The following is a 27,359-nucleotide window of genomic DNA, read 5'->3' on the forward strand; positions in this document are numbered from 1 at the left end:
GACAGGTATGGGTTTAGTGACAGAATTAGACTTGGAAATACACAGTAGCGGGTGTGTGTGAAGTTATTCTGAATGACCCTATGTGCACCTTCAATATTATATACCCTTTTAGGGATAGATTTCAAATAGCTCTGATATAGCAGAAACCACTAAATTATGAAATTGCTAAATTGGGAATTGTACTTCAACCCAGAACAAAAAATGTGCTTTGACGGACACTAAATATCTTGCCCAGCAACAACAGTACAGCGGTGGGTAACGAGAGATTTAGAGGGAATTAAATTTGAGGCCTAGTATTTAGGCGCTGGGTCACCGGTATGGATTTAGTGACAGAATTAGACTTGGAAATACACAGTAGCGGGTGTGTGTGAAGTTATTCTGAATGACCCTATGTGCACCTTCAATATTATATACCCTTTTTGGGATAGATTTCAAATAGCTCTGATATAGCAGGAACCACTAAATTATGAAATTGCTAAATTGGGAATTGTACTTCAACCCAGAACAAAAAATGTGCTTTGACGGGCACTAAATAACTTTCCCAGCTACAACAGGACAACGGTAACGAGAGATTTAGAGGGATTTAAATTTGAGGCCTAGTATTTAGGCGCTGGGTGACAGGTATGGGTTTAGTGACAGAATTAGACTTGGAAATACACAGTAGCGGGTGTGTGTGAAGTTATTCTGAATGACCCTATGTGCACCTTCAATATTATATACCCTTTTTGGGATAGATTTCAAATAGCTCTGATATAGCAGAAACCACTAAATTATGAAATTGCTAAATTGGGAATTGTACTTCAACCCAGAACAAAAAATGTGCTTTGACGGACACTAAATATCTTGCCCAGCAACAACAGTACAGCGGTGGGTAACGAGAGATTTAGAGGGAATTAAATTTGAGGCCTAGTATTTAGGCGCTGGGTCACCGGTATGGATTTAGTGACAGAATTAGACTTGGAAATACACAGTAGCGGGTGTGTGTGAAGTTACTCTGAATGACCCTATGTGCACCTTCAATATTATATACCCTTTTTGGGATAGATTTCAAAGAGCTCTGATATAGCAGGAACCACTAAATTATGAAATTGCTAAATTGGGAATTGTATTTCAACCCAGAACAAGAAATGTGCTTGAACGGACACTAAATAACTCGCCCAGCTACAGCACTAGGGACAGATTTAGCTGGATATAAATTTGAGGCCTAGTATTTAGGCGCTGGGTGACCGGTATGGATTTAGTGACAGAATTAGACTGGGATATGGCCAAAAAATGAACAGACTATTGCTGGTTAAATGCACTTGGTGTGACAGCTTCACCCTGATGTAGGCTTTAGCCAAAAAACAACCACACCATTGAGGGTTAAATGCACTTGGTGACAGGCGCAGCTTGCCCCTGATTTTGTATATGGCCAAAAAATGAACAGACTATTGCTGGTTAAATGCACTTGGTGTGACAGCTTCACCCTGATGTAGGCTTTAGCCAAAAAACAACCACACCATTGAGGGTTAAATGCACTTGGTCGCAGCTTGTGCTGGCGCACCACAAGACACAAAATGGCCGCCGATCACCCCAGAAAAATGAGACTGACAAACGGTCTGTGCAGCCTAAAAACAGTGAGCAATTGAGGATCAGCAGCTCAATGATCCACAGCTGCAGATCGATCAGTTAATCAAGTCCTTTGGAGGAGTTAATCTGCCTAATCTCGCCCTACTGTCGCAGCCGCAACCTCTCCCTACGCTAATCAGAGCAGAGTGACGGGCGGCGCTATGTGACTCCAGCTTAAATAGAGGCTGGGTCACATGGTGCTCTGGCCAATCACAGCCATGCCAATAGTAGGCATGGCTGTGATGGCCTCTTGGGGCAAGTAGTATGACGCTTGTTGATTGGCTGCTTTGCAGCCTTTCAAAAAGCGCCAAGAAAGCGTCACAAAAGCGCGAAGAAAGCGACGAACACCGAACCCGAACCCGGACTTTTACGAAAATGTCCGGGTTCGGGTCCGTGTCACGGACACCCCAAAATTCGGTACGAACCCGAACTATACAGTTCGAGTTCGCTCATCCCTAATTCTAAGTTCACTCATGTTTTAAGGTGAGAAATGGGAGAGCAAGCACAGAAGTCTGAAGGATAGTGCAGGTAAATACCGCTAGTGAGAGGGGGAGGAGGGCGCCGCCACAAGGAGAGGGAGATTCGAATACTTCCACATAATAGTGATACCACAGTCTGTTTCTAGACATCCCACATCTGAGGAACAAGGCAAAAACATACAGAACATTAACATGTACCATAACAGGTAGAGTAACAGGATGTTCATACAAAGAGGAGCAACACAGCTCCAGGTAGGAGAAAAGCATTGTATATAACAATACCATATTGTAAATTGAGAGCAAGAGAAGTGAAAAACAAGAGGGAAGAAACAGTATGGGAAGAAGGTATTAAGAAAAGTAAGCAAGGGTATAGGAGAGTAAGAATATCAGAGAATCAGAGAATTGGGGGGTGAGACACTATCATGTGTATCACCCTTGTTTTGAGGTAGGTGTCCAGGGTAGGATCGGCAGGTGAGCATCAGAGAGGTAGGAGGAGAAGTCGAGAAATATTAAGGAAAAGGATATTGCAGAATCAAGCATAGAGTTTCCCTAGTTAAGGGACATCAGCGGAGAGGGGATATTTTCAGTCCCCCAGTGTAAGCCTTCTGGGTGTTGCTTTCGAGGCTCCTCTTCTACCTCTTTGGGGTTTAGGTGTTTTCTGCTTTTCCCAAAGCTCGAGTGGAGGGAGGATAGGCAATTTATCCAAGTCCTGGACTGGGTCCCAGTTCTGGATGTCCAAGGTGTTCAAAAGCATGTTCCAGGTTCTGGAATGAGGAAATGTTGGTTCTACGACCCTCGTACATAAAGGAGAGGCCAAAACGGAAGGACCATCTATATAAGACTTTCTTTGATCTAAGCCAGTCCGTCAGTGGCTTTAGGAGGGCTCTTCTCTTCCGCAGGGTTGACTGGGCCAGATCTTGGAAAATGAGAACTTCATACCCATCCCAGCTTGCAGCTTTAGCTTCTCTAGCTTTTGAGAGGACAGCCTCCTTCACAGGAAAATGGAGGAATTTGCAGATTATGTCCCTAGGAGGGGCCGTGGAAGCTGGTTTGGGTTTAAGGGCCCTGTGGGCTCTTTCCAGGAGCACTTCATGTGCTGAGTCTGGGCCTAGGAGGGAGAGGCAGATTTGCACTATAGTGTTAGGTACGTCCCCTGGGGCGACTGACTCAGGGACACCCCTGAAGCGTAGATTGTTGCGCCTCTCTCTTGATCCTCCAGCGCACTGTAAAGGAAGTTCATATTAGACTGTATGGCATGTAGGTTGTGCTGAACAGCGGTCTGATGCTGTATAACTGAGGCTTGCGACTCCTCTAATGTTTCTACCCTGCGCCCTATATGCCGGACGTCTTGTTTGATGGTAAGCAGATCTGAACTCAGAGGTTCCAGGGCAGACGCCAGGGAAGAGGAAAGGACTTCTTTGAGATACGTGCGGGATATGGGTAGCGCATCTGCATCAGTCTCACCTCCATGTGCAGCGTTGGGTGCCTCTGGCGTTTTGTGGAGCACGGTGAAATCGGCGCAATCTTTGAATCTCTGGCCACATAGGCAGAGGCCGCTTTCTTTATGAATTTGTCCATCTCTCCCTCGGCGTTCACAGGTCTATGTTGGCCCAGCGTGTCCCCAGCTGCGGATTTGCCGATCTTGACCATTCTGGACTTGACAGGCTATAAGACCAGGCTTTGTGGGTGATATTACTGACGGAGCTACAGCTGCATGCGTCCGGTCAGATCAGGCGTCAGTTCCACCACCCCCTAGGTTAGGCTTTTAAGCCATTTTATAGATGAGAGATATTGCTGCAGTGTATTTAATACTTAGTTAAAATGGGTTACTGTCTCTTTAAATTCTGAGAAATTCACAGAGCAGGATTCTTTATGCTTAGAATTAGGCAGTAACGCCCGAGAGGTTGTAAGGTCATATGCCACTACAGTTCAGCAATCATAAGGGGCACAAGGGCCAAGTCCAGTGACGTTGCACCTGAGCACACCGCTGATGTCGGAGTTAAGGCCCTGTGTAGTACAGCGGGAGCCTATGCAGGTGGGTAAATATGACCCCACAGTAAACCGGAGCGTGTAAGGCAAAGGGGGATACCTTAATTCCTGGACTCCGGTGCCCGGAAGTGTCTTCTCTGCTGCCGGTCGGACCGATCCTGGTGCCCAGTCTTTTGACCGCTAAGTTCGGGCTGCAAGATGGCGCCTGCTCAGTGAGAGCAGCCTTCGGTATGTCTCCTTATGCTACCGGACTGAGGTAGGTAGTTTTAGGTGATAGAATACCTTGCGCTGAGGCTTGCGATGGTGTTATTCTGTCCGACCGGGGAAAGGGAAGTCCTATAGCCGTCCACACTCCCAAACAAATCTAGGCCGGTGATACTTCTTCCGCTAGGCCTCTCTTGAAACTCCGGATCCGTGCGGTCCTGTAACCCCAGAAAGGTCTCAAAACAGGGCTGATGTTAATCGCCTGGGGTCCGAAGTGAGGTCCAAACTCTTTTTAAACAGAGCGGATGAGGTTAGATTAGGTCTGCTGTGGCAGAGCTGCAGTAAGAGACGTCTTTCCCGGACCGCTGCAAGCCACGCCCCCCTAAATTTTGTTATTTTATTTTTACCGGTCTACTAGGTATAGCAGTGGTACATCACACACAAAAATTGTTGAATTTCAACTGAAAATGTAACTGAATATTATTTTTTTATTTTTTTACCCGTCTACTAGGTATATCAGTGGTACATAACACCCAAAAAGTTGTAAATTTCACCAGAAAATGAGTAGTGAAATTACATAAAATAAGTACAAATAAAAAAATATAAAAATTGATTTATGAGGTGGAGTTCCATATGGAGTAGGAGTTTGTGGAGGTGGTGGATGTAGCAGTGTAGGAGGAAGCGGTGGTGGAGGAGGATGAGGTAGCCAACACAGGTTTTTAGTATTTTTTGTTTAAATTAGGGTACACTCTAAAGAGTGTGAAATATCCAAAATACAAGAATGAGCAATTGTGTTGCAGTATAACAATGGCTGGTTAGTGCCGGTATACATGTCTATTCTGCACAAGGTACGGACAAGTCTTGTGGGATGCATGTCTGTTTCATTTTAATGAACGTGAGCTTGTCCACATTGGTTGTGGACAGGCGGTTGCGCTTGTCTGTGATGACGCCCCCTGCCGTGCTAAACACATGTTCAGATAATACACTGGCTGCAGGGCAGGCCATCACCTCCAAGGCGTAAAGGGCAAGCTAAGGCCATGTGCCCAATTTGGAGACCCAGAAGGTGAAGGGGGCAGACCCGTCATTCAGTACGTGTAGGCGTGTGCACACATACTGCTCCACCATGTTGCTGAAATGCTGCCTCCTGCTAAGACGTTCCATATCAGCTGGTGGTGCTGGTTGTTGTGGCATGCTGACAAAGCTTTTCCATATTTCGGCCATGCTATCCCTGCCTTCTGAGGTGCTGGCGGTGCCCCAGCTGCATTGGCGACCTCTTCCTCTGCCTTCACCTTGTTCTTCTACTGTGCCCCCGCTGACAGGTGGGAATGCCACCAGCAGAGCGTCTACCAACGTGCGCTTGTACTCGCGCATCTTACGAGGTAATTAAGGACGGTACGTTGTCCTTGTAACGGGGATCCAGTAGCGTGGCCACCCAGTACTCAGCACAAGTTAGAATGTGGGCAACTTGGCATTCGTTGCGGAGACACTGCAGCATGTAATCGCTCATGTGTGCCAGGCTGCCCAGAGGCAACGAAAAGCTGTCCTATGTGGGAGGTGTATTGTCTGTGTCCTCATTATCCCCTCAGCCACGCACCAGTGATAGACATAAGCTGGTCTGGGTGCCACCCTGCTGTGAACATGGTTCCTCCTCCTCCATCTCCTCCTCCTCATTTTTTCAAGGAGGCATAGAAGTGGGATAGTTTTGCTGAGAACGGCGTTATCGGCACTGGCCATGTTGGTGGAGTACTCAAAATAGTGCAAAAAAGAACACAGGTCTCGCATGGAGGCCCAGTCATTTGTGGTGAAGTGGTGCTGTTCCACTGAGCGACTCACCCGTGCGTGGTGCAGCTGAACACCGGCTAGTCCCAGAGCTAAGAAATCAGCTAAGAAAGCTCCCATATACTCCAGCTCTCAGACAACACCAAATTTTATCCAAAGCACGAAGGCTCCTTTCTACCCAAGAGAACACGCTTTCTTGCTAAATAATATATGCTTTTCTGCTGTTAGTAAAGACTCCATTACAAGAAGGACCCTATAGTTTAATATCTACATAGTTCAAATACCAGAGTTAGTAAAACAATGCACAATGCGCAGATGCCAAGTGTTATCTCTTTTCATATTTCAGCCAATGTAACAATGCCACAAACCTCAGGGATTTAGGGAGGGATTTTAGGGATTTAGGGAGGAAGCTAGTTTGGGAAAGACTCAGAAAGACACATTGGGCCAGATTTATCATTAGCTCAGGTCAGAATAATGGAGTGAAAAAGTCCCCAAAAAAGTCCCAAACGCTAAAACTGCGCACAAATTTGCAACTTTTTTATGCTCTGCACTATGCTCGCCAGTTTTCTGAAAGTGGGCGTGTTTTCTTATGTAAATGTGTCACGGCTGAGGATGGGGAAAACCCTCAGCCGTGCGATGCCAGAAGATGTTAACCGCTGCTCGGCCAGGACGAGAGAATTAGGGAGCAGGTCACCTCCTAACGCATCCCTAATCCGTCCCTAACTCCTAGCTGCATGGGCCGACCTTGAAGGTAGGAGGGCCCATGCTCAGGAACCTCGGATCCCTACTCACCCTCCGCCGGTCCCTGAACTAGGAGTGAAGGGTAAGACGACCTGTTCCTTCTGGACACGGAGGAACAGGAGTCTCACTGGCCAAGCTGCAGGAAAAAGGGGAACAGAAACAGGCCTATGGATATGGCAGGTGAACTGCACTAGTTCCAGCCACCTGCCACAGCCTTGCTGACTGGATCCGTGTGCAGGCAAGCTGAAGTCCACAAACAATACAAATAGAACTCAGCACACACACATCCACACACAGGAACCCAGATCCATAGCTGCACAGAATAATAAAGGAAAACATAAACTGAATATCACACAAACTTAAACTTAAGAATCACAATTAGTTTATGACCACAAGGGTGGCCCCCACTGGCAGATGTAAAAACCAGGAGGGTGTCTCCAGCAAAGCATGGCTGAAGCACCCCCCAGCTACTGATCTCCAACTAGGCTTTATAGGGCCAAGTAGTAACACCCACATAGAGACACACCCAGTGTTCACACACACAGAAGGGAATTAACCCTTCCAACACCAGGGAAGGCAAGACAGCAACTTAAAGGGGAATACACACAAATAAAGCCCCGTGCACACCAAATAAGGAAAGTGCACACATACAAACCAAGTTGTCAAGTACAACCGCATGTACTTACAGCAAGCTGCCTAGCAACAGCTCAGGCTGCTATGCTGCAACAGTACAAGATAACTTGTTGCCCGCGGCAACCACAAGTGAGGCAGCACACTAGCGGCCCTCATTTGTGGTTGAAAACCTACATACCATGGTCGTGACAAAATGAATTTCTAGACAGATTTACTATTGGGACTATTAAAAATGTCGCAAAAAAGTTGCAATTTCACTCCAGTGAGGACCATGCTTATCTTAGAGACTTTTTAATAGAACATGCGACTTTTTCATAAAAACGTACAACTTTTTTGTAAAGATGTGAGACTTTTGTAAAGCTGCTTACTGACTGATAAACTGCTACCGTCAAACTACATTTATTACAGTCTTAAAGGGCCGATCATAAATCTGACTTGGCTAAAACTGACTTTAGCCATATGTTAACCGCCTCCGGACCGCCTAACGCAGGATCGCGGTCCGGAGGCGGCTGTCCCAGGCACAGTAACGCATATACGCGTCATCTCGCGAGACGCAAGATTTCCTGTGAACGCGCGCACACAGGCGCGCGCATTCACAGGATCGGGATTTAAGAGACTGGATCTACAGCCTGCCAGCGGCGATCGTTCGCTGGCAGGCTGTAGATGCGATTTTTTTGTAACCCCTAACAGGTATATCAGACGCTGTTTTGATAACAGCGTCTAATATACCTGCTACCTGGTCCTCTGGTGGTCCCTTTTGCTTGGATCGACCACCAGAGGACACAGGCAGCTCAGTAAAGTATCACCAAGCACCACACTACACTACACTACACCCCCATCACTTATTAACCCCTTATTAACCCCTGATCACCCCATATAGACTCCCTGATCACCCCCCTGTCATTGATCACCCCCCTGTTATTGATCACCCCCCTGTTAGGCTCCATTCAGATGTCCGTATGTGTTTTACGGATCCACGGATCCATGGATCGGATCCGCAAAACACATACGGACGTCTGAATGGAGCCTTACAGGGGGGTGATCTTCCCATATACACTCCCTTATCACCTCCCTGTCATTGATCACCCCCCTGTAAGGCTCCATTCAAACGTCCGTATGTGTGTTACGGATCCACGCATCCATGGATCGGATCCCCAAAACACATACAGACATCTGAATGGAGCCTTACAGGGGGGTGATCTTCCCATATAGACTCCCTGATTACCCCCCTGTAAGGCTCCATTCAGACGTCCGTATGTGTTTTACGGATCCACGCATCCATGGATCGGATCCGCAAAACAGAAACGGACGTCTCAATGGAGCCTTACAGGGGGGTGATCAATGACAGGGGGGTGATCACCCCATATACACTCCCTGATCACCCCCTTGTCATTGATCACCCCCCTGTAAGGCTCCATTCAGACGTCCGTATGTGTTTTATGGATCCACGCATCCATGGATCGGATCCGCAAAACACATATGGACGTCTGAATGGAGCCTTATAGGGGGGTGATCAATGACAGAGGGGTGATCACCCCATATAGACTCCCTGATCACCCCCTGCCATTAATTACCCCCTGTCATTGATCACCCCCCTGTAGGGCTCCATTCAGACGTCCGTATGTGTTTTACGGATCCACGCATCCATGGATCGGATCCGCAAAACACATACGGACGTCTGAATGGAGCCATATAGGGGGGTGATCAATGACAGAGGGGTGATTACCCCATATAGACTCCCTGATCACCCCCTGCCATTGATCACCCCCCTGTCATTGATCACCCCCCTGTCATTGATCACCCCCCTGTAAGGCTCCATTTAGACATTTTTTTGGCACAAGTTAGCGGAAATAGATTTTTTTGTTTTTTTCTTACAAAGTCTCATATTCCACTAACTTGTGTCAAAAAATAAAATCTCACATGAACTCACCATACCCCTCACGGAATCCAAATGCATAACATTTTTTAGACATTTATATTCCAGACTTCTTCTCACGCCTTAGGGCCCCTAAAATGCCAGGGCAGTATAAATACCCCACATGTGACCCCATTTCGGAAAGAAGACACCCTAAGGTATTCGCTGAGGGGCATATTGAGTCCATGAAAGATTTAACTTTTTGTCCCAAGTTAGCGGAAAGGGAGACTTTGTTAGAAAAAAAAAAAATGTCCGCTAACTTGTACCCCAAAAAAATCTTCTATGAACTCGCCATGCCCCTCATTGAATACCTTGGGGTGTTTTCTTTCCAAAATGGGGTCACATGTGGGGTATTCATACTGCCCTAGCATTTTAGAGGGGCCCTAAAGCGTGAGAAGAAATCTGGAATCCAAATGTCTAAAAATGCCCTCCTAAAAGGAATTTGGGCCCCTTTGCGCATGTAGGCTGCAAAAAAGTGTCACACATGTGGTATCGCCGTACTTAGGAAGAAGTTGGGCAATGTGTTTTGGGGTGTCTTTTTACATATACCCATGCTGGGGGAGATAAATATCTCGGCAAAAGACAACTTTTCCCCTTTTTTTTTATACAAAGATGGCATTTGACCGAGATATTTATCTCACCCAGCATGGGTATATGTAAAATGACACCCCAAAACACATTGCCCAACTTCTTCTGAGTACGGCGATACCACATGTGTGACACTTTTCTGCAGCCAAGGTGGGCAAAGGGGCCCACATTCCAAAGAGCATCTTTAGGATTTCACAGGGCATTTTTTACACATTTTGATTTCAAACTACTTCTCGCGCATTAGGGCCCCTAAAAAGCCAGGGCAGTATAACTACCCCACAAGTGACCCCATTTTGGAAAGAAGACTCCCCAAGGTATGTCGTGATGGGCATAGTGAGTTCATGGAAGTTTTAATTTTTTGTCACAAGTTAGCGGAATATGAGACTTTGTAAGGAAAAAAAAAAAAATCATAATTTTCTGCTAACTTGTGACAAAAAAATAAAAAGTTCTATGAACTCACTATGCCCATCATGTCTACTTTCCGAAATGGGGTCATTTGTGGGGGTTTTCTACTGCTGGGCATTGTAGAACCTCAGGAAACATGACAGGTGCTCAGAAAGTCAGAGCTGCTTCAAAAAGCGGAAATTCACATTTTTGTACCATAGTTTGTAAACGCTATAACTTTTACCCAAACCATTTTTTTTTTACCCAAACATTTTTTTTATCAAAGACATGTAGAACAATAAATTTATCGAAAAATTTATATATAGATGTCATTTAAAAAAAAATAAAAATTACAACTGAAAGTGAAAAATGTCAATTTTTGCATAAATTTTGTTAAATTTCGATTAATAACAAAAAAGTAAAAATGCCAGCAGCAATGAAATACCACCAAATGAAAGCTCTATTAGTTAGAAGAAAAGGAGGTAAAATTCATTTGGGTGGCAAGGTGTATGACCGAGCAATAAACTGTGAAAGTAGTGTAGTGCAGAATTGTAAAAAGTGGTCTGGTCATTAAGGGGGTTTAAAGAGGACCTTTCACTAGTTTAAAAACTAAAAACTAACTATATCAGTGGGCAGAGCGGCGCCCAGGGGTCACCCTGCACTTACTAGTATGCCTGGGCACCGCTCCATTCGCCCGGTATAGGCTCCGGTGTCTGCAGCTCCCTCTGTTGTACTGGGCGGAGTTTTTGTATTAGGGTTGTCCCTTGCTGCAGCGCTGGCCAATCGTAGCGCACAGCTCATAGCCTGGGAGTCCCAGGCTATGAGCTGTGCGCTACGATTGGCCAGCGCTGCAGCAAGGGACACACCTAATACAAAAACTCCGCCCAGTACAAAAGAAGGAGCTGCAGACACCGGAGCCTATACCGGGCGAACAGAGCGGCGCCCAGACATACTAGTAAGTGCAGGAGGACCCCTGGGCGCCGCTCTGCCCACTGATATAGTTAGGTTTTAGTTTTTAAACTAGTGAAAGGTCCTCTTTAAGCTAGGGGGGCTGAGGTGGTTAAAGTGGAGTGAGCTGTCAGAGTAATGATAAATCTGGCCCATTGTGTGTATGTTATAAAGATTACAGAATGTGATTTACATGGAGAATTGAGTGTGTGGAAGTAAGCATGTGAAGCATTGTGTCTTGTCTGTCTGTGTGTCTGTGTGACCCGCACTATGGAAGGTACCATGTCTCTGTTGCCTGGTGAATGTGTCCTCTAACTTCAGGGAGTGTAAGGTGTTTGGGTTAAATGTAAATGCAAGAATTACTGTGGCAGAACCCGTAGGAACTCTGTTTGCTGAGATTGAGAACAGAGGGAGAAGAAGGGGGCTGTGTAGCTGTGCGGGGAGTGACGTCACAACATTGGAATGTGTGATAGCGAGAACACTGTAATACTAAGATATATTCGATATAATCAAAAGGCAATGTATGTGAGGTGCTGAGCGTGTGTGTATGTTATTTGTATGTTATTTGTTAATAAGTTCAAAGACTTTTGTGTGTAAAAGTATGAGAAAGGGTTTATATGTCTGCCTGTTTCTATGTCTGTTCAACATTGAATGTTATGTGTGTGTGGACCAGGAATCTGACCTTGTGTGTTGCCAACTAGAAAACTGACAAGTTTCGGTGAGCGAAGTCAGTTCTACGAAGTAAGGGTTAAGTCAAGAATGAAAGAAATCAGCACAGAGACACAGGGAGGGGTGTGCTCTGGCTCCAGGCTAAAAAAGGAGTGAAATTATTAGTGAACACAGGAAGCCGTCAACACAGCCCCAAAAAGCTGATGAGGGACCCTGTCACTCTCCAGCAGACACATCCCCATCATTATCACCAGCCCCGTCAGTCTCCAGAGGGGTGGACCTGTTAAGTATGTCAGTGCCAAAACCACGTCCTAGGCCCACCTCTTTGTATCCGGTTTCACACAAGATGGCACTTCCTACGTCTCAACTTCTGCTCTGGTGGCCATTTTAACTAATCCAGAGTCCAGTCTGGCAGCCATCTTAACTCCTGTAACTTCCAGCACGGCGGCTATTTTAACTGAGGGAATCTCCCTGCCCAGCGGCCATCTTAGTTACTGGTATTTTTTTCCTGATATAGCTACTGTGCACAAAACAATACACATAAATTCCAGTAGCCCAAGTAGCACCACAAGGAGTACTCAATCGAGTCAATAAGTGAAGGATACCAGGCATATTCTATTCTCTCTGTATTTCATATGATGTTGCTGAAAAATGCTAACCTTGAGATAAGACACTGCAGAAGTAGTAAAGAATGTAGACAGGCAGTGATAAACATCAGCAAGCTAATGAAAGGTGTAAACATACACCCCCCCCCCCCCCCCATATCAGATGGTAAAATGAGAGTAGTAGTGAGAAAAAACATGTATGGAAATAAAGGGTGGCTGAAAGATAACAAGCTCACAGAACAGACAGAAGTCTTCCTGCGAGAGGCAAGCGTATAGAGGTGGAGGTGTAGAGAGACAGAGAAAGTCTGGTTATAAATGTTATCATGATAATGTTAACCCACCTCCAAAACAGAGAAAGGAAAAAGTAGGTCTGCCACCCTATAATGGTCCTGGGGGATGGACCTGCAGAGTCTGTGGGACCCAGAACTCAGATTAGAGAGCATGTTGTGCTGTGTGTGGTACTCCTCGTCCACCCACTCCACTCCACACTAAAGGGTTGTATTCTTTGTTCACCGTACCCTGATCACTGTCTCCACAGGCACCCATGTTTTTAGGGGTGGCTGGAGAGGCAGTGAGGATGACACAAAGACAGTGAGGGGGAAAGTTAGACCAAGATTAGTAAACAGGCAATCCAATATCTCCAGTATCGGCTGATTCAAATCCAGCCCCAATGATATCCCTCACTCTGGATCATGAAGAAGTAGTCCTGTTTATGATTGATACTGGAGCAGCCAAGCCAATTGTGCACAGCAGATATGGCCTCCCCTGACTTAATCTCCAAGAACACCAGTCCTTGGGTAGAAGTGGATGGGAAAGTAGTACACTCCCCTTTTTAACAGAACCCATTTGTGTTAGATTTGCCCTTACCTAAGAAGTACTTGCCCAGTCGCTGGTCAGTGATAACGCCCCCTGTTGCCTCCTGGGGGCAGACTTGCTTGCAAAAGTATGCACCAGCATCTAATACCAGGAGGATGGCACTGTGAAGCTCACAGGTGCCCTCCATGTCCAGGAATTTGGTTTATTAGCCGTTAGTGATAAAACTCCCTGGTCCATATTTTTGTCAGTACTCCTGGAAGATGAGAAGGAAGCCCTGCTTGCAGGAATGTCAGCCCATCTGTCGGCTATTGGACCCATGGATGTTGGCAACCTCCCAGTTCCTCCTGTGGAAGTGGAGATGAAACCTGGCGCCCCACTTTCCAAGTAGATGCAATATCTCTTGAGTATGGCACAGTCAGATGCCATATCTTAAACAATCTGAGACTTTTTGAAAGTAAAAGGAGTTATCAAGGAGATTGTAACCCCTCCTAAACTCTTTTGTACCCTGTGAAAAAGAAAAGTGAAGTGAGAAAGGCAAACTAACCCGATACCAGCTGGTATGTTACCTACCTGCTGTCCACGAAGCCACAGTATTTAATACCCCCATTTTGCCCAATCCACACACCTTGTTGGCGTAGGTTCCCACTACCCCTACCCACTACACTGTGATTGATTTGACAAATGTTTTCTTTTCAGTACCACTACATTCAGACAGTTGGAATTTGTTTGGCTTCATACACGAGGGTAAACAGGAAACCTGGGTGGAGCTACCACAAGAAGCCCAGAACTCGCCACTATGTATACTGCAGCCATGTCACTCCTGTCCTTTTTTTAACTGATCATGTCTCATAAATGGTAAGGATGAGTGCAGCCCTAAGCTCCACCCACACCACTATCCCTACCTACTTGCAGAGTCCGTCCTAACTGATGGTGTACAACTGGGCGGCGGTCCCTAGCTTAAGTACGTGCAGGGGCTTATAGAGAGTAACAAAAGTGGAGAAAACAACAAAGCTAGGACAGAACACACAGAAGCGAACAATAGGCAGAACACAATATCAAGGTCAAAACTCACCAAGGTCATAATCAGGAGATAAGGTGAAAACACCAAAATCAACGTCAAATACAAGCCGAGGTCAGGAGTCAGGAGGTCACGCAGTACAAAGGGGCAACACAGGATCAGGAGTCAAATTCAAGCCGAGGTCGAGTACACAAAGTCACAAATGCAGGCAAATACTAGTTAGGTGGAAAGACCAATCACAGGCAACCTGTGGCCAGCAGGCTGCCTGTTGAATAGCCCCAACAGATGAGTCACGTAACTTGGCCAGCGTCACATGACTCGCATCACGTGCTCAGCTCCCCTGCTGCTCCTTGCCTAGGGGATGGAGAACACCGGCCATGCCGAAGAGGCACTGCGCGGCCGATTTCTCCTTGCCTCATCGTCACCATGGGAACAAGGACGCCGGTCGCGTCCTTGTTCCACACAGACGGGGTGTCGGCAGCACTGCAAGGAGAGCATGCATCGCCGGCTCCCCTCTACTGTACCCCTCCTTCAACGAGGAGCCACCGGACCCATATTCACTGGAGTCGGTTTATCTGGGTGAGCAAGATGGAAACTTCTCATCAACCTAGTAGCATGCATTTTACTTGCTCCTCATGCCCAAAACCTATCCAGTGAACTAAATACTGCAATGAATTGCAAACCTTTCTCACATCCAAGATTCTAGAGATCTCAAATTCTAGTTGACCGGCAACCTCCATTGGCAACAGAGATTCCTGTGTAGGGAATACAGGCGTATTGTAGAATTCTATTTGTAGAATATTTGTCATATTTTTGTGAATTCTAGATTATATTCTTGATTGCGAAAATCGGCAATGTATTATTTGCATAATGCGCGCGAAATAACGTTGTGGGGTAAGCAACTTTTTTATTGGTTGCTAGGGAATTTGCTAAGCTGTGACAAAGCCTTTTCATTGGTCCACAAGCTAGAAGAAGAGAGGGATGATTACCTGATGTGCACTGTGTTTAAAAAAATAATAATGAATATTCGTTATTATGAATATATAGCACTATATTTTTAATATTTGCTAATTCTCGAGGTGCCAATATTCGCAATAAAAATGTTTTTTTCGAATATTCGCGCTCAACACTTGTAACCATAACTTAAAAGACACAGGGTTAATGATTTCAATAATTTTATAAGGGGAAATAAACTGTGTTGCAAATTTACTCAAAGGTACTTTCAGAGAAAAATTCTTGGTAGATAACCACACTTTATCTCCCAACCCAAAATCTACTCCTCGAGAGCATCTGTTGTCCGCATGACCCTTTTGAACCTCCTGGGCTTTTTTCAGGTTCGACTGAACCTGGGCCCAGACTGTGCACAGTCCTTTGACCAATAAATCAGCTTCAGGAATCTCAGAGGAAGATGACGAAAATGAACTAAATCGCGGATGAAAACCAAAATTACAAAAGAAAGGAGACATACCGGTAGACGAGTTCACCCAATTATTAATAACGAATTCCGCCAAGGACAGATATTTGACCCAAAGATTCTGGTTGTCGGAGACATAACACCTCAGATACTGTTCAAAAGATTGGTTTAAACGTTCAGTTTGACCATTGGTTTAAGGAAGAAAGGCCGAAGAAAAAGCCAAGGAGATATTCAATTTATGACAAAAAGTCCTCCAAAACCTTGAGACGAACTGAACGCCTCTATCCAAAACCACATTCTCCAGAATCCCGTGCAAATGTATTACATGATCTACAAACAGAGACGCCAAAATTTTAGCATTGGGCAATTTTGACAGAAGAATGAAATGTACCATTTTGCTAAACCTGTCAACGATTACCCATACAACCGACTTACCCTCCGAAACCGGTAGATCGGTGATAAATCCATGGAAATATGGGACCAAGGTCTACTAGGGATGGGCAATGGTCGTAATTTACCCATCGGCTGGGACCTAGGAGTTTTGAATCTGGCACAAACCTCACATGAGGACACATATGAGTGGACATCTCTAGACAGGGTGGGCCACCAGTAATATCTGGAGATTAGCTCCTTGGTGGTATTAATAACCAGATGTCCACTAAAAACAGAATTATGGCACTAACCCAGGGACAAATGACCAGGGACAAACAATTTATCTTTAGGGGATTGCATCGGAGCAAAATGTTGTCCCGTAGTAATTTTGGTTGTAAAATCAGATGAGATCGAGGCCACAATGACACCTGCCGGCAAAATCGGTTCTGGTGAAGTATTAGGAAACTGAAATGCACAAAAACTTTGAGATAGGGCATCTTCTTTGACATTTTTACTTCCTGGCCTGAAAGTAATACAAAAGTTAAAGTGTGTGAAGAATGCCCAACTAGCCTGTCTGTGATTCAAACGTTTAGCAGATTGCAAAAACATCAAATTCTTATGATGAGTAATTACAGTAAACTGATGTTGAGCCCCCTCCAAAAAATGCCACCATTTCTCAAAGGCCCATTTAATAGCAAGCAATTCACGATTACCAATGTCGTAATTTCTTTCCGTAGATGAGAATTTACGAGAGAAAAAGGCGCAAGGCCTCAATTTAGTGAGGTTGATGATCCCTGGGAGAGTACGGCTCCAACTCCATCCTCGGAGGCATCAACCTCAACCACAAAAGGCTTTTCTTGATCTGGTTAGATTAACACTGGAGCATTAATAAAACACCTCTTGAGTGTTTCAAAAGCTTCTATGGCCTCTGATGACCAATTAGTTAGATCAGCTACCCTTCTTGGTTAGGCCGGGGAGTGGCTTAGCAATAATAGAAACATTTTTGATAAATTTTCGATAATAATTAGAAAACCCCAGAAACCATTGCTTTCAGAGTGGAGGGCCTCACCTACTCCGGAACAGTAGTGGATCCAGAGCCTGGTCTCGGGAGGGGCACTTCCTCTGCATCCATCATACAGTGGGCACTAGTCCGGTGCCCATATAATGCGGACCTGCAGACCAGGTACAGTAGTCCGGTGCCAATATAATGCGGACCTGCAGACCAGATACGGCCATGTGCATGAGCCCTTACACATGGTGAGCTTAGATATGTGGTTCAGCAGGCAGTATAACACATGATAAGCTAAGATACAGTGGTTCAGCCGGCACTATCATACACAGCCTTTGGCTGCTATAAGTAATATTTTCCTGTTAATCTACCACTGCATTTCCAGTAACAGCCTTCCCAGCACATGATGATATCACACAGATATGCTATTTTGACCTTCTCATCATGGCCGATCTTTGCAGACAGGTTTAGCTTGGCAGGAAGTAGCCACTAAGCCTGCCGGTCTATCAACCACCTAGAACATGACGTCACTTTTTGCTGCTGCTGTTGAGATGCCAGTCATGCGGTGTCCGTGGATGGGGCGTAGTGGAATGGGTGGAGGTCAGGGGCGTTGCTAGGGTCGAAAAAGATCTGGGGCCCAATAAACCCCTTGATAATACTAGTACCACACAGAGCATCCAATATAAAATACCCCTTCTTTGTGGCCTAAGTAGATGCCCCCATAGTGCTCCCCAATAAAGTGCCAGTAAGAAGCGCCCCCATAGTGCCCCCCAAAAATGTGCCAGTAAGAAGTGCCCCCATAGATGCCCCCCAATCATGTGCCAGTAACAAGTGCCTCTTCATGCCCCCCAATCATGTGCCAGCAACAAGTGCCTCTCCATGAGCCCCCCAAATCAAATCATGTGCCACAAGCATTGTCCCGTATACAAATCAAAAACACTTATACTTACCTCCATTGCAGCGATGCGTAGCAGGCCTCTTCTGGCCTGTGCCCTGCACCGGTCTCTGATAGGCTGCAGGCCTAGTGCCAGCAGCCTATCAGAGGAACAAGGAATGGAGATGCCTCTCCCTCCCCTGCAGCAGCACTTCAATCTGTATCACTGTCCTGAATACGGTGATATAGATGACTATGGAGATGAGCGCTTCCACCGCAATTGACCCGTTGCCCCACCCTGGATCCGCCAGTGCTCCAGAATAGCCTGCACTTTCCCTGGATCAATCTTAAAGGATTGGGGTGTGAGAATATGTCCAAAAGTAGAATTTCCTGTACTCCAAAACTGTTCACTTTTAACGAATTGTTGGTTCTCTCGAAGAACCTCCAGTGCCTGTCTAGTGTGGCTAATGTGAGAGTCCCAGTCAGGTGAATAAGACAAAATATCACCCAAGTAAACAATCAAAAATTTCCCAATAAATTGTCTAAAAATATTATTGACAACATTTTGGAAAACCGCTGGAGCACTATTTAGACCAAACAGCATTACCAAATATTCAAAATGACCCTTAGGGGTATTAAAGGTCATTTCCACTCATCCACCTCCTTTATTAGAATAAGATTATATGTCTCCTTGAGGTCGAGTTTAGTGAACCAGTGAGCTCCATGAATTTGGTTAAACAGGTCTGGAATCAAGGGCAAGGGGTACTGATTCTTGATGGTAATTTTATTTAATTCTCTATAATCAATACACTGCCTGAATCCACCATCCTTTTTTGCGACAAAGAAAACCCCCGCCCCCATAGGAGATACTGAGGGCCTAATATGCCCTTTTAGTAAACTTTCTTTCAAGTAATCCCTCATAGACTGCCGTTCTGGACCAGATAGGTTATAAATACGACCCCTAGAATACTTGGATCCCAGAACAAGGTTGGTGGCACAGTCATAAGGTCTGTGAGGGGGAAAGAAATCAACCTCGGACATGGAAAAAAACATCAGCAAAGTCACTGATTTACGAGGGAAGAGAGTTTGACTCCACAGAGACTCCGGCCTGAAAACCAGGTAGACAACAAGAATCACACTTCACCCCTCATTTCTCTAATTAGCCCATGGACCAGTTGATAATTAGATTATGAACCTGGAGCCAAGGTAGACCCAGAACTACTTCCACAGATAAATTTTTTAGAACCAAAAAATAAGTACACTCCAAATGAGAGACCACCACAGTCAAGGTTACTTCCGGGGTACAATATTCTACTGTCCCGTCCACCAAAGGTGTGGAATCAATGGCAATAATATGAATAGGGTTAACGAGGGACAACATTGGCAGACCAAGGGAAAGAACAAAGTTATGGTCAATAAAATTAGAGGCAGACCCAGAATCAACAAATGACTTCCCAAGCCCCTTACGGGAGCCAAAAGAAATAACCACTGGCAACAACACTTTATCTTTAATGACCTTGGGAAGTACCTTATCCTTCTGGGTGTCTAGACGTGAAGATCTCCTGGAAGGAGGAACTTTAGGATATTGCCGTAACCAATGATCCGATTCTCCGCAATAAAAGCAGGCACCCTTTTGACGTCTCAGATCTTTCCTGGTCATTCCAAACTGCATGGGCTCCTCTGGATGATTCTCAACTTGGAGTCTTGAGGGTGAAGGTTCAGGTGTGACCACCACCAGTGGAGACATCAGTTGTTCTCTTTGTCTTTCAAAAATCGTCAGTCCAGTCTAACAGCTAGAGTCATAATCTGTTCTAAGGTGTCAGGGAGGCTATAACTGAACAACACATCTTTCAAATTTTTTGAGAGTGCTAACCGGAACTGACATCTAAGCTCTGTATTATACCATTATTTCCAAAATATGGTGCAATATTCCTACATGGGTCTGTCTCCCTGACTAAGGGACCTTAATTGACTCTCAGCAATGGTATTAGGTTCATCGTAAAGCACACTTAAGGCCTGAAAAACGCCTCAACATTAGTTAGGCAAGGGAAATCTGTGGGGAGTGAGTAAGCCCATTCTTGTAGGCCTCCTTGAAACAAAGAGATAATGATACCAACTCTTGAAGCGTATGGGCGCAAACAAAAATACAGCTTACAGCTCTCTTTAAAAGTAAAAAAATGCTTCCTGTCCCCCGAAAAACGATCAGGCAGTTTGACATGAGGTTCAAGATTCATAGCGGAGAAGGCCGCTGCAGGTGGGGGAAACCGCAATTCCTGCTGCTGTAACATCTCTGCCCAATCTGCACCATTTAAGCGAGACTATGTACCTGATCAGTAAGGACTCGCATAGGGTCCATGGTATTAGGTAAGGCCTGTGATTCTGTCATAAATGGTAGGGAAAAGTGCAGCCTTAAGCTCCGCCCACACCACTATGTCTACCTAGTTGCATAGTCCGTCCTAACTGACTGTGTACAACTGTGCGGCGGTCCCTAGCTTAAGTATGTGCGGGGCTTATAGGGAGGAACAAAAGTGGAGAAAATAACAAAGCTAGGACAGAACACACAGAAGCAAACAATAGGCAGAACACAATATCAAGGTCAAAACTCACCAAGGTCAGAACCAGGAGATAACGTCAGTACCAGGGGAAATACCAAAATCAACGTCAAATACAAGCCGAAGTCAGGAGGTCATGCAGTACAAAGGGGTAACACAGGATCAAGAGTCAAATTCAAGCCGAGGTCAAGTACACAAAGTCACAAATGCAGGCAAATGCTAGTGAGGTTGAAAGCCCAATCGCAGGCAACCTGTGGCCAGCAGGCTGCCTGCTGAATAGCCCCAACAGATGAGTCACGTGACGTGGCCAGCTCGTATCATGCACCTCAATGCAGCTGAGCGCCGATTTATTCCTATCAGCGTTTCAGCTCCCCTGCTGCTCGTTGCCTAGGGGATGGAGAACGCCGGCCACTCCCAAGAGGCACGCATGGTCAGGTTCTCCCTGCCCCGCCGTCACCATGGGAACGAGGATGCCGGTCGTGTCCTTGTTCCACACAGATAGGGTGTCGGCGGCGCTGCAAGGTGTCAAAAATAAAACTTCAGTTTTTCTGCATTGCTATTACCTTCCTGGGGTGAAACATCTCTGTTTTCCCAGAAACATGAATGCACTGAGAACAATTTGGGGCCTTGTTCCTTATTGCAAACCTTGGATACGCAAGTTTGATGCAGCTTCTTTATGATTGTTTGTCTTTTAGTCGCTTCCACCTTACAGATGAGGTGGTAGATACCTTTTATGCCCTGAATCTGGCAATTTTGTTCTCCCCTACACATCAGATTACCGCATTTAGATTGTATTGTACAGAAGTGAATGGCCATGCCTAAGCTGTCCTCACCCAACTGCATGGCCAGCAGCAACAATGCACTGTAGCATATTATTCAGCCAGAATTGACCCAGTGGCCAGAGGTGCCCCTATCTGCATCAGAGCTGTAGCAGTTGTACAAGCCATGCTTGATAAAGGCTCTGAGATAGTCCTGAACCACAAAGTGACAGAGATATTATGTCTATCCTCATGAAAGTACAACCAAATAACCTGTAGAGTTAGATGTGATAACTTGTGGTTTAACTCTGCTAAATCCTTATGTGCCGGAAGATAAGTATAAGCGAATTAGTTCTCACATAGTTTTATAGGGCTGAGAAAAGACATCTGCCCATCCAGCTCAGCTTAAGAATTCAGTCCAAATTTCTCAGAAAGACAAGAGATAGACAATAATATTAAAATAAAGTGAAATGGGCACTCAGGCAAAGCGACTCAAATAATATATTCGTTTATTGGTAGCGATAAATTGAACAAATTTATATGAGCAATAAACAGTATACCCTAAACAGAACTACGTTCCCTAAATCGACATAAATTGATAGTGGCCACTGAGGAAGAAGGCAGGTAGCCTTTGAAACGCGTCTGGCAAGGAGCAATTGGATCTGACAATATATCGGCAACAACCTTCTACTACATTGGATTGAAAGCGCTTTCTAAAAGAACTACTATTATCGATCCAAAGAGGCAGAATATCTATCTACCTCAAGCAAAGAAATTGGACGTGGATCTGCAGCCTGACACAGCCAGCATTTCTGCTCACAGCCGGGTGGATACAGCATCGTTAGCAGCTAATTCAGCTGTGTTATCCAAAGGCGAGTCCTGTTTGTATCTACACCACGTGGGACGCCACGGTGGGAATAGGACAATATGTGAGTAAGAGCCATTCAGCTCCATAATACTGCTGGATATATGTATATTGCTGCTCAAACATCTTGTTTCTCTGATTGAATATTGCGTAATATTGCTGGACATATTTATACCATTGCTCAAGTATCCTGCCGCGTCCATTGCGGCTGTTCAAATATATAGCCTATTCAGGCAGATATCTACTTAAATTGAATATATTTGTGGACAATTGTACGGACCAAGCCAGGATCTAGGTCACATGTTCTACCATTAAATAAAGACTGCAGCACCAGTGGGATACAGCCACTTTATTGACTCTTCAGAAAATATATATAATTTATATATCCATTTATTTATTTATTTATACACATTATCTCACCAATTGTTTTCAATTATATTGTTGATCCAGTGGATTTTATGTAAACATTTTATGCTGCATTTTATCCATTGGTCACCATTAGTCACTGTGCACTTATTATCTATTTATCCACTCACTGATTTATTTACCATTTTCTGGAGATATATTTGCTGTCAACCACTGTTGTAGATAATAGAAGATAAAAGTACTGTGTTACATCTGCTAATGTTAGACTGGACCTATTAACACTGGATTGGACACCTTGATCTTTTATCAGCTATAACAGTGGACAGTTGTATGTTCATTTTATCAATTTTATGTAAGTTTTATCAATTTATGTCGATTTAGGTAACGTAGTTCTGTTTAGGGTATACTGTTTATTGCTCATATAAATTTGTTCAATTTATCGCTACCAATAAACTAATATATTATTTGAGTCGCTTTGCCTACCTTGTGATCCAGATATATGAGTGCCCATTTCACTTTATTTTAATATTATTGCTCTTGGTGATTGGGTACAACATCTGTTTTGGTGCACCTTGCCATCCCAAACCAGAGGTGAGCCGTCCTTTATCCCTTTCTTACTAAGAGATAAACAATGACTAGTGCACAAATGTGTGTTTCTCAACAGTTTAAATGTGTTTTAATACACCAAAAAGTTGCTAAATTAACAGTTAATAACTGATCCCAACCATATGTTTATTGTGTTGATTCTTTAACCTACTACTGACACATAGGATCATGTCATGGACTTTCATTCTAGATTGTATTACCTTTCTTGGCTTATCACAATTGACACTGTTACAGACGATCATGACGTATCACAAACTTATTTCCTGAAGCTTAGAGATCAAGTGTTTTGTGTACTATCAAGCATTCATCATGTTGATTACGGTAATTATCCTAATTACTAATATATCAGACCATTCTAGATAATATTATCTTTATAGAATTGTTTCTCTATCACAGAATTCCAGCTATTGTAACTTTTTTCATCAATCTATTCATCAAAATATTGTGCCTATCAGGATATTATTGTGTTGATGTATGATCATCCACTTTATTTGATTAATGTAATGTGTTTTCATTGACAAAGTGTATTCATATGATGCCTGAAATGTCCAAAGATGTAACATTTTGGATCCAGCCACCCTATTGCCTCTGGAGCAAGGGGAGAGGGAAGAGTTATGGCACTTAAATCCAGATCATGTGCTCTTTGTGGATGGATCTAGGTATAGCCAGGATGTCAGTTACTACACAGGTTGGGCAGTGGTGATTAATAGTCTTGATCGAGCACGGTAGTGTTCGGGTGCTCAGGGGTTCAGGCCGAACACCCAAGTATAATGGAAGTCAATGGGAGAACCCAAGCATTAAACTAGGTACCCCCTGCTCTGAAGAGGGGAGGGAGCCTGGTTCATAGGAAAATGTCATAAATTGATGAAAACACCACCAAAATGGTTCTAGAACAGCATGGGGATGTATCTTGGACTCCTAGGTTGCTGCTGGAAATGATGTGGTCCGAGAAGTACACCACTTTTACGGACTGACAATAGTACAAAAAAAAACTAAGAAAAAAAACAATTTTAGAGGAAAAATTGATAGGAAACATTCTTTCCTGTATATTTACTTGTATATAAAGTGCAAGTGCTGCCAAAAATTACAAGGAAGAGGCACTCCGATACAACCTTTATATCCCATAAAGGAGAGCCTCATTCACTTTGTGGTAAGATTGTTCATGTAGTGGGACTCCTACACTCATAAGCCTATGCACTAAGTGAAAGGGCTGCCAAAAATTACAAGGAACCGGCACTCCAATACACCCTTTGGTACACATAAAGAAGGGCATCACACACAGCCTTGAAAAATTATGATTGATGTCCTGCTGGTGACCCTCAAAAACATTTGGAGCAAGGGCATGCTGATCTGACCATCTAAAACATTATGGGCGAGGGCCTGCTGCTGCTTTGGTGACTCTAGATAACCTGGGGACGATCGCACGTCCCCATGACAGCGACAATCCATTCGGATGTCTGCCTTATCAACTTTCGATGTTATTTTCAGCCCAAACCATGTAGACCATGGGGAACGGGGGAATCATGGTTCGATTCTGGAGAAACAGGTACGGTTACCACATCCAAGCAAGGCAGCATGAGCGCAAATTACTTATTAGGTATAATTAGGTGAGGGCCTACAGCCCTGCAAAAGATTTTAGGTTTGGGCATACAGGGGAGCTTACCGTGTAAAAGATTTTAGGTGCGGGCCTGCTGGTGAGCTGACCCTGTAAAAGATTTTAGGTGCGGGCCTGCTAGTAAGCTTACCCTCTAAAACATTATATGCAAGGGCCTTCAGGTGAGCTGACCCTATAAAACATTATATGTTAGGGCATGCAGGTGAGCTGACCCTCTAAAAAATTTTATGCGAGTGCCATTAGGTGAGTTGACCCTATAAAAGATTTGAGGTGCGGTCCTGCTGCTGAGATGACTCTGTAAAAGATTTGAGGTGCGGGCCTGTAGGTGAGCTGACCCTGTAAAAGATTTGAGGTGCGGGCCTGCTGGTGAGATGACCCTGTAAAAGATTTTATGTGCGGGCCTGCAGGTGAGCTGACCCTCTAAAAGATTATATGCAAGGGCATGCAGCTGAGCTGACCCTCTAAGAAAATTATATGCGAGGACCTGCATGTGAGCTGACCCTGTAAAACATTATATGCAAGGGCATTATATGTGACGAATAAGCATGTTGATATGATGGAAGAGGAGGAGGAGAATGAGAAAAGGAAGATTCAACCATATACCCTTGTTTGTGGTGGAAAGGGTGCATGGGAATACAGTGTATTCAGTACATTATAAACAACACATTTAAAGTGCCTTTATGTTCAGCCGCTTTCCTCTGTTGGAGTAGAGAAGTCATGGTCATTCTAGGCCTTGTTTATTTTTATAAGAGTCAACCTGTCAGCATTTTCAGTTGACAGGTGGATACGCTTATCTGTTCTAATGCCACCAGCAGCACTAAATATCGGCTCAGACAAAACACTGGCGGCAGGGCAGGCCAGCACCTCCAAGGCGTAGAGTGCCAGTTCGTGCCACGTGTACTCCTTTACTATCTTCCCAAATTTTTCCCTCCTTGCAAAACTAGGCCATGCATCAGGGTGAGAATGCTGGTGGGGTGCCATGAAACTGTCCCAGGCTTTGGAGAGTGTTGCCCTGCCTCTGTTGGAACTGCTGTGTGTTCCCCTTGTCTCCCCTCCTCGGTTGGCCAAGGAACTACGGAGAAGGGTGAACAACCAGTAATCCGTGTTGTCTAGAATGAGTATAACGCGCCGGTCGTGGGAAAGGCAGCCTAACATGAAGTCAGCCATGTGTGCCATAGCACAAACAGGCAAGCCATTCGCTGCCATCATCAGGAGGATCACTGTAAATCTCCTCATCCTCTTCCTCCTCTTCAGCCCACCCACGCTGAACAGATGGAATTATACTTCCATGGGTACTACCCTCTGTAGCGGAGGCAACTGTCTCCTGCTCCTCCTCCTCTTCATCATCCAATTTGCGCTAAGTAGACAAACTGAGGGTGGTCTGGCGATCACCTTGTGTAATGTCTTCCCCCATTTCCACCTCTTCCACATGCAAAGCATCGTCCTTAATTGTGAGCAGCGAGTGTTTGAGTAGACACAGAAGTGGGATGGTTACGCTCATAATAGCGTTATCGCCGCTCACCATCTGTGTTGGTTCTTCAAAGTTCCTTAAAACCTCACAGAGGTCAGACATATATGCCCACTCCTTGCTTGTGAATAGTGGAAGCTAACTGGAAAGGCGATGACCTGTCACGGCTGAGGATGGGGAAAACCCTCAGCCGTGCGATGCCAGATGATGGTAGTCGCTGCTCGACCAGGGAGACAGAATTAGGGATCAGGTCACCTCCTAGCGCATCCCTAATCTGACCCTGACTCCTAGCTGCATGAGCCAACCTTGATGGTAGAAGGGCACATGCTCCGGAACCTCGGATCCCTACTAACCCTCCGCAGATCCCTGAGCTAGAAGCTGGGTAGACTACCTGTTCCTCCTGGACGCGGAGAAACCGGAGTCTAAAGTGGCCAAGCTGCAAAGGGAAGGGGAACATATACAACTTATGGCAATGGCAGGTAAATGCCACAAACACAACACTCACCTGCCACAGACACTAAGCCTGCAACCCATGTGCAAGTGCTGCTGTCCAAAAACACCAACGGACACAGCACACAACACACATCACACAGGAACCCAGGACCATAAGGTGCAAAAAACAAGCATACCACAGACACATCTTCATAACATCAAACAAGAGTTATGACCAAATGGGTGGCCCTCACTGGAGAGGTGGTGAATAACCAGGAGGATGTCTCCAGCAAACCATGGCTGAAGAACCCCTCAGCTTCAGGTCTCCACAGAGGCTTTATAGCCCAAAGTGGCCACACCCACACAGACACACTGTGGGGAGGGTGTTAACCCTTCCATCACCAAACAGGGTAGTGGAGCCACTAAAAGGGGAAGTGCAGAAACAACTATCACACTGCAGCTGTTACCCGGCGACAATGACATGCGTGGCAACCGTGTCCTGGGAGCTGGCCAGAAGGCCGAGACACTGCCAACACATGTAAACAATACAACACGTTGCCACGGGCAGCCACAGGCGAAGGGAAGTGTCACAGTGCACACATACATAAACCCCGTGCACACCAGACATAGAAAGTGCATACATACAAACACA

The sequence above is a fragment of the Bufo gargarizans genome, chromosome 1, assembly GCF_014858855.1.
Source record: "Bufo gargarizans isolate SCDJY-AF-19 chromosome 1, ASM1485885v1, whole genome shotgun sequence".
Classification (NCBI taxonomy): Eukaryota; Metazoa; Chordata; class Amphibia; order Anura; family Bufonidae; genus Bufo; species Bufo gargarizans.